We start from the raw sequence: 7500 nt of genomic DNA, 5'->3' as shown, positions 1-7500 counted from the left end.
TACTGGCTTCAGCCATTTGCTCAGGTTGAACAGGTACGTTAGATTGCTTCCAATAATAACAGATTTTTCAATCTTTTCTGTTGAACGAACAAACCATTCCATTTAGATCACAACCCCCAAAATCCGTGGAACAGCGGATCGTTTTCAACGGATACCATTGGGAGGAAAATTTCACCCGTTTACGAGAGGTTGTGAAGGTTTCCAGCTCTCGTTCTTACCATTCTTCTCATAGGATACTTCACCCGTATTGCACAAGGATAACGAGAAGGCATCAACGCGAAACACTAAGGACGGCAGAAAGTTATGTTTTATTTAGCCTGTGGACGGGGCGTTTGTGCAGACAAGCAAAAATAGAGACTTGATTTAACTGTCGGTGGCCGCGTGATCTTAAACCACGTGACCATTTTCGTGCGCCGTAAACAGGAGGTATTTTTATCCCCTATCCCTGTTAAGTGTTGGACTTGATTTCCTGATAAAAGAAGCTCCGTTAACCTCGAACATGTGTTTACGTTCCTCTCTAGCAATATAACCGCTTTGACTTCTTTCTTTTTTATCTATTCCCTCCAAAATCACGTGACGATTGGGCACGCAAAGCGTGCAAAACAAAACTGTCAGTGTCAGTCGCGATAGTACCTTCATTAACCTGGACTTTACCTGTGCAGTTTCTTCCGTCTCCTCCATATCCTTTTTTGCAAGTGCAATTGTAAGATCCTATGGTATTTGTACATGTGGCATTCACGTGGCACTCGTTTTCAGATGAGCACTCGTCAATGTCTGGAACATGTGAAACATCGGACAAACAAATAGTTGGTTGATCGAACTCTTTCAGTGAGAATTCAGGTTTCATAGTTCCTTTCTCGATCTTGCAACAAAATCTGTTTAGTACCGATCTCGCACAGGAGCACATCAAGGGGACTGAGCCTGTATCTTCACTTATTCCTTAAGTCAACCCTTTCCTGAGTAAATCCATTTTTTGTGACAGGTTTTACCGATCTTGAATCAGTAACTTAATTGCCTCGGAAAATTCTATTTCGATCCTTTTTTGAGGGAGCCCTCAGTTGTCTGCAATTTGCTCTAGATTAAATTTACTTGATAGGTACATTTTCAAATACTATTCCTTCGTTTTGGACCATGTCGTCCCAGATCTTTATGTTTTGCACAAGATTATGTGAACGATAGAAATGAGATGATTTCTTTTCCTATTTTGCTGAGAGGCTAGATATCAGGCTATTCAACTTTAAAACTGCACGTTCGATTCTTTGGCATTAGTCAAATTGTTTGCGGAGCTACTTGGCTAAAACCAACTAACAGAATATTTTGTAAGGCGCAAATTGTCACGTGGGATCTTACCGTTTTCGCAGTCTCGTCCCGTGAATCCTTTGCAGACACACTTGTAGCTGTTCTCTTCGTACAGTGGGAGACACGTTCCATTGTTCTTACAAGGCCAACCACTACATGGTGACTATAGAAGATTGAAGCAGATTTGTTTGATAGAATAATAGACGTGCGTTGAATGTAAGGTTAAATCCCGATTGTTGAGTTTTTCTAAAGCCTTAGTCAGAAGCACGGCCATGCCGGCGATGACTTCTTGCAGTATTGTACGTCCTTGTTAACGCAGCCAAACCTACTGATTAAAGGTTGTAGAAGCAACAAAGTGATATTGATGCTCAAAAACGGCTTAGCCTTTTAATATTTTATTTATTTCGTTTCTGTACAATAAACTGAGGTTTTTATCACTCGGCGACAAACGACGTCAGCGACAACCAGCGACGGTGGTGGTGTGCGACGTTCTTTGTGGCACTACTAGCATGTACGCAATGCGTACCTATTTTTTAATGTCCAGGTTTGCGATACTTCATAGGATCGTTTTCATGCATGTCGTATCTTATTTAACACCATAAAACTTTGAATTTATGTGGTTTCTCAATGTTATCGCGATAAAAAAAAAAAAGGAATTAAAGCCGGTTACTCAACGGGTAATCAACATTGCGCTGTTTATTATTTTTCATAATCTGCGTGATGCAGATATAAACCTATTAAAAGCAAGCCAATTTAAAATTCTTCGGAAATGCCAGGGCAAATTCGATTGTTTGGTTTTTGAAGTGTTACTCATTAGAAACTCAAATACTTAGGCAGATTGTATCTGTGCCAAGCTCTTTGTTTAACTTTGTAGTATTGGCATAACTATTGTTCCTTTTGTATTTGCAATCGATTTCCATTTTTCTACTTTTGAGACTTGATAATAACGTTATGATAACGTCGAAACGTCGTCGTTCTTAATACTTTTAAAGAATTCTTAATTCTTTAGCTTTTAGTATGTTTAAAATCATTTTATGACATTTTTGTATAACGAAATGTTTTTCAAAACCACTTCTTGAAGAATTCAAAGCGCGAAAATAACAGTGTACGCCAAAAATGTCCAAGATACTTGACATACCGTGATGCTGAAGTGGTGAAAGGATTTGCTGGAAACGAATTTGTCTGAGTTGTTGTACTTGTCCGAAGGGAGCAGTTCACAAAGCAGTTTACCGTTGATGTCCGGGTAAGCAGCCAAGTTGTATGAAAAACATGTCAGAGTTTCCAAGCAGGCAAAGGAGCACTGGGGCATCCAGTCAACGTGACTATACCCAAGAATGGTGATATTCAAGTAGGAGAATTTGTCCTCTTTAAAGTTTACGAAACTGACACCAATGTTTGGTTCACCTCGACTGATAGCTTTGTCGGCTTTTTCCTCTAAAATAGATGAATAGCGGCTGAACACAAACATAACTGTACTGAAGGGAAAGGTGTCGAGAACGCGCAAACGCGAGCTCCTTGACAACAATGGTCCCGTAGTAGATTCGAGGTGTCAGGTTTTTAACATGTTCTTATTTCGTCAGTATTCCTGCTGTGAGAATAAATGTAGTTTTAAATCCAAAAAAGTGTTTTTATTTCCTATGTTAGATTCTCAAAGGAAAAACAGATGGCCTATTTAAACCTTAATTAAGCTAGAAGGGATTTCAAATTTTCTGAAATTTTCTTATAAGCAATCGATTTTGAGATAAATTTTCAGCTAAAGGGCGTCAGCTTTTTGTGCCATGAGAATAAATGTAGTTTTAAATCCAGAAAGTGTTTTTTTTTTTCGATGTTAGGTTCTCAAAGGAAAAACAGATGGCCTATTTAAACCTTAATTAAGCTAGAAGGGATTTCAAATTTTCTGAAATTTTCTTATAAGCAATCGATTTTGAGATCAATTTTCAGCTAAAGGGCGTCAACGTTTTTCAAGTTTTCAACTTTGATGGAACACAAGAAATGCAAAACGCAAGATACAAAATTATTTCGGCCAACGCCGTTTATTTAAGGAAACGAAATAACATTCAAACGAAAGGCATTAGAACGTTGATAATTTCATACTCATAGCTTAAATACCGACGAAATAAGAACGTTTTTTAAAAAACTGACACCTCAAACCTATGACGAGACCTTAAATTTTTTGAGTTCAGGTTGACGGAAAATTGAGCGAAAAACAGGAGCCTATGGGCTCGCGTGTTGACGAAAAACGTATCATACCTGTAGCAACTGCATATGAGAGGACGAGCATGAGTATAAGAAATGTCGTACAGCCAAAGGGTTTCATCCTTTTAACTTGTTTTACTGTGCAAAACTGTTCGACTGTCGGGTTTACTGCAAACCAGTGAGGTTCACCATTGCTTATCCAGATGTGCAGGGACTTAATGATAAATGGACAGGTGCGTGGTATTATAACGGTGCGAGTTCGTGTCAAGTGGATTCCGTGGTATCTGTCAGTCGTGAAGACACCGGCGCACGTTTATTTGTCCAGGGTGTTTTTATGTAATTGTAGATAAAAGCATCAATTAACCACATGAATATTTCATCTTTTAGCCGTGGGGACATCTCTCCCTAAATTCACAGCGAACTACTTTACTATATTATACTTTTGTCTAGAAGATTATCATTTTATACTCTGGATAATCTTGTTTTCTAGAGAGTTTCACTTATTTTACATTGAATACCACTGATTCTTATATAGAAAATGTAGGCTTGTATAGAAAATCGTCGTAAAACAAAGCTTGCGCCTTGTGCGTATTTAAGTAAAAAGAAAGAATATAGAAAGACTAATTAAGTTACTGTCAATTAATACGCTTTTTTCATAAGAACGTCTAATTTTGGAGGTGAGGCTAAACTTTCTCATATATTTTTGCGATATGAACGGGGCTGAAAACCTTACATCAGACTTTGTTTCACCTGATGACTTTGATGAACACGTTCTAAAACCAACGGGGATATTCTAAAACGTTAATTTTTGGCAAAATATTGATAGTTCCTATTAAAAGGTGCCAAGAAAACTGGGAATTTTGGCACAAAGTAGCTTATTTAAGGTTTAAAATTGCTAAGCCCGGATTGCCAAGCTTGGATTTGAAAAAAAAAGTCTCAATGTAAGGTTTTTTTGCCAACCTTCCACTCAATTGTGTGTGGCAAAAATACCAAGAAAGTATGCCGGAATTGCTGTTCCTGTGGAGGCGCACTGAAAGATGGAAAATTTTGCTTAAAAATATTTTTTTTTGCTAAAAGGACTTGGCAAGAAATTCAGAGGTTTCTTCTATTTATTGCCAGAAACGTAAATTTATGTCAAGAATGAGAACAACGGTTCAAAATATTTCCAAATTGAAGAAGGTGGATTGATTTTTTTGTCTAAGTAAGGCAAATGAGTTTAAAATCAGTCCAATGCAATGCAAAATGACGACGGGAATTTCCAACGTCAAAGCTATAGGGTTGATACAAAATGACCACGGAAATTTCCAACGTCTAAACTATAGGGTTATACAAAATGACCACGGAAATTTCCAAAGTCAAATTTGCGAGAGGCACGACCATGGAAATTTCCAACGTCAAACACAAACGACCATAGAAATCTTTAAGATCACTTTGCACTTAATCAAAAATGACGATGGAAATTTCCAGCCTCAAAATTTCGCGCGTGTGCATACCCGAAATTGCCTCGGAAACTTACAAAGTCCTTTTTTTCCGCAAATGTTGAATGCCTCATTACGCACTTCATAAGATCAGCTATTCCATATTCTAACTCTATTTCTTGAAAATATCTTTTATTTTATATTTAATCTTAAACGTCCAACAAAATAGTCGCCTCTTGAAGACGATTTTGTCTTGTTTACAGTTCACTTTTTCAAATTATCAAAAGCTGTTTATAATGTAGGCTTGTGTGGTTATTAACAACTGAAATTCAGTCTTCGTTCAATGTTAGGCTAAATTAAAAGATGAAGGGAATATATGCGCCTTTATCTCTGAATTCACCTCCGAGTCAGGTATATCATCCACCTGATCCGCAACGAGTTTTTTTCAATAGCAGTCTGCGCCCGACGATCTTTGAACAATCGGTGGAATCATGGCCTCTGCTAAATCGGCATCGACTGACCTTGTCTCGTGCTGTGTCTTCTTCATCACACCATCATATCGTCTAAAAGCCATGTGCTATTGTAGTTACTTCTCAGGGGGTTCGAGTAACTTGCTCCCTTTTTGTCATCGGCCAGCATTTCTTATGACTTGAACGATAAAACTTTTAGATATCTTCCTTTAAGCTAGCCTCTTAAAATCAATCTTTCAGTTTGTCCACTGAAAGCGCAATAGCTGTAAGTCAATCATGGCAACTTACTTGCCATGCCATCTTCCGTCTCTGATTCCAGTCTCCAAGGGGAACACATTCAACCGATATCATTACGTTCACTCGGCAAAGAAGTAACGCCCTGAATTGGTTCCAGGGTTAATTTATAAGGGTTGTCTCTCTCGTGGTCTTCAAATAGTGTCTCAAAAAGTTCACTGGTATTTGGACTGAGATCACTCACCGTTTACGTTGACTCAGTGTGGCTTCAACCGGAGGTCATTTGTCGCTGGACTACTTGCAGACAAGGCCGAATCTGCTCAGTTCTCCTCGCTAATTTCATCATCGAAATAAGGATCGAAAAAATCATTAGTAGCAAGGCTGGTACAGGACGATAAACGCAGTCTTTTTCCGTACTGTGCATTTGAAACTACTTCAACGTCCTGTTGTCCTATTTCGTTTAGCTTTCAAAGTCGTGATGTGAAACTGGGCGGCAATATGTGTGTCATGTGTCATGCGGTTTTTGAATGCGACAGTGCGGTTGATTATGAAAGCCGAGCACGACTCCAACGGTTCGCAAATGTTTTTCTATTCCCTTCTAGAGTTTTAATAGCTCTGACCCAAATCTTTCTGTCGTGTAAACGGCCTTTAAAAGTTCTTGAGGGATTTTCCTCTTTTGCGAGAAAAAAAGGGGGACTTCTTTGAATATTTTGTTGAGCGCTTGCTGACCTTGTATAAAGTGACCTGCGTTTTTAAGTGCGGGGAATTAATTTGTTATCCACGAAAGCAGCCTTAATGTGAAAGAAGCCTTTTACAGGTTAACAACCGAGCAAAAAACTAATGCAACTTGCCTTTTGCCTTTTCTGGAGGTTTGTTAAATAGCAGGGCTGGAGGCGCCAGTTTTAAATTTTTCGGTCGCTTAAATCATTAATTTCCGATCCTTTTCTGGTTTCTACTTGACAATTGAATTAACTGACGGAAATTCATTCAGATAAGATTTTAACAGAAATCTCACGAAAGGGGCGAATAGCACGCTAGCTCGTTAGTATAGTTTGAGGAAAGAGAACTCCCACCAACGAATTCATCTGCAAATCCATCCAGCCTAAATAGCTAGCACTTTGATTCTTTTGGCGACTCAAGACTTTCAGCTAATATAATAATGACTAACGGGCGTTTGGGGTCTTGTGAAACCAGTGGTATTTTGTGGAACCGATTGAAGATAACAAAATTGTTATTCATGACTGCGTGACCGTCCTCTCAAGCGGGATGGCAAAGAGCGTGGATATGTTCTGAACATTTCCCCTTCAACAAGTGACAAGAAAGGCGAACGGTTGCAGGTAAGAGAGAGAATGTTTCATTAAAAAGAAAGAAAAAACTAATTGTCAGCCAAAAGTAGCTCTGATAAAATTTCTTTCATTTCATGTTTTTTTACAGATTGAATTTGGTGATTTGATACTGGTCGATGCAAAGCACGAATGTAGCATTATTAGCGTGTGCCGTTTGCAGCAAATAGAACTATTTGCAGATTTCAATGGGAGTACCGATGTTCATATTTGTTCGCTCGGTTTTACTTGTGCTATAGTTCTCAGACAATTAAGAGCCAAGTTTGTGGCTAACGACAAAGAGCAGAATCAATTTTGAAATAAAAAAAACTTTTTTTCCTCAGTATTGACATATTTCTCTGTTGGTTTGCAACGCCGGACTGGAGGGACTAACTGTAGCTTTCTATTTGTCATAATACTGTACATAAAAATTACATTTCAATTAAAACAAGAGTGAGTAATAATTTAACGTCTTTCCGGGAAAAAATGTTAGTCATCTTGGTGAAAACGTTCCACGAGCAGCCCTTAAACGACTCGAGGTTCGTATGGTTTCTTTTACAT

At 38.4% G+C, this 7500-nt stretch overlaps 1 long non-coding RNA gene and 1 pseudogene across 1 annotated transcript in view; one reads left to right on the top strand and one right to left on the bottom strand.

Annotated features, from left to right (window-relative positions):
• Positions 1–3904, bottom strand: part of LOC138046261 (uncharacterized) — a 13685-nt pseudogene extending 9781 nt beyond the window's left edge.
• LOC138046359 (uncharacterized) overlaps positions 1–7500 on the top strand; it is a 42615-nt gene that overhangs the window by 79 nt on the left and 35036 nt on the right. The window contains exon 1 of the long non-coding RNA XR_011131722.1: positions 1–33. This exon is cut by the window's left edge and continues 79 nt beyond it. This is a non-coding gene — a long non-coding RNA (uncharacterized lncRNA). The remainder of the gene's footprint in view (positions 34–7500) is intronic.

The sequence above is a fragment of the Montipora capricornis genome, chromosome 1, assembly GCF_036669925.1.
Source record: "Montipora capricornis isolate CH-2021 chromosome 1, ASM3666992v2, whole genome shotgun sequence".
In the NCBI taxonomy this organism is placed as follows: Eukaryota; Metazoa; Cnidaria; class Anthozoa; order Scleractinia; family Acroporidae; genus Montipora; species Montipora capricornis.
The sequence above is the reverse complement of the archived record's forward strand: the minus strand, read 5'-3'. Positions and strand labels throughout refer to the sequence as shown.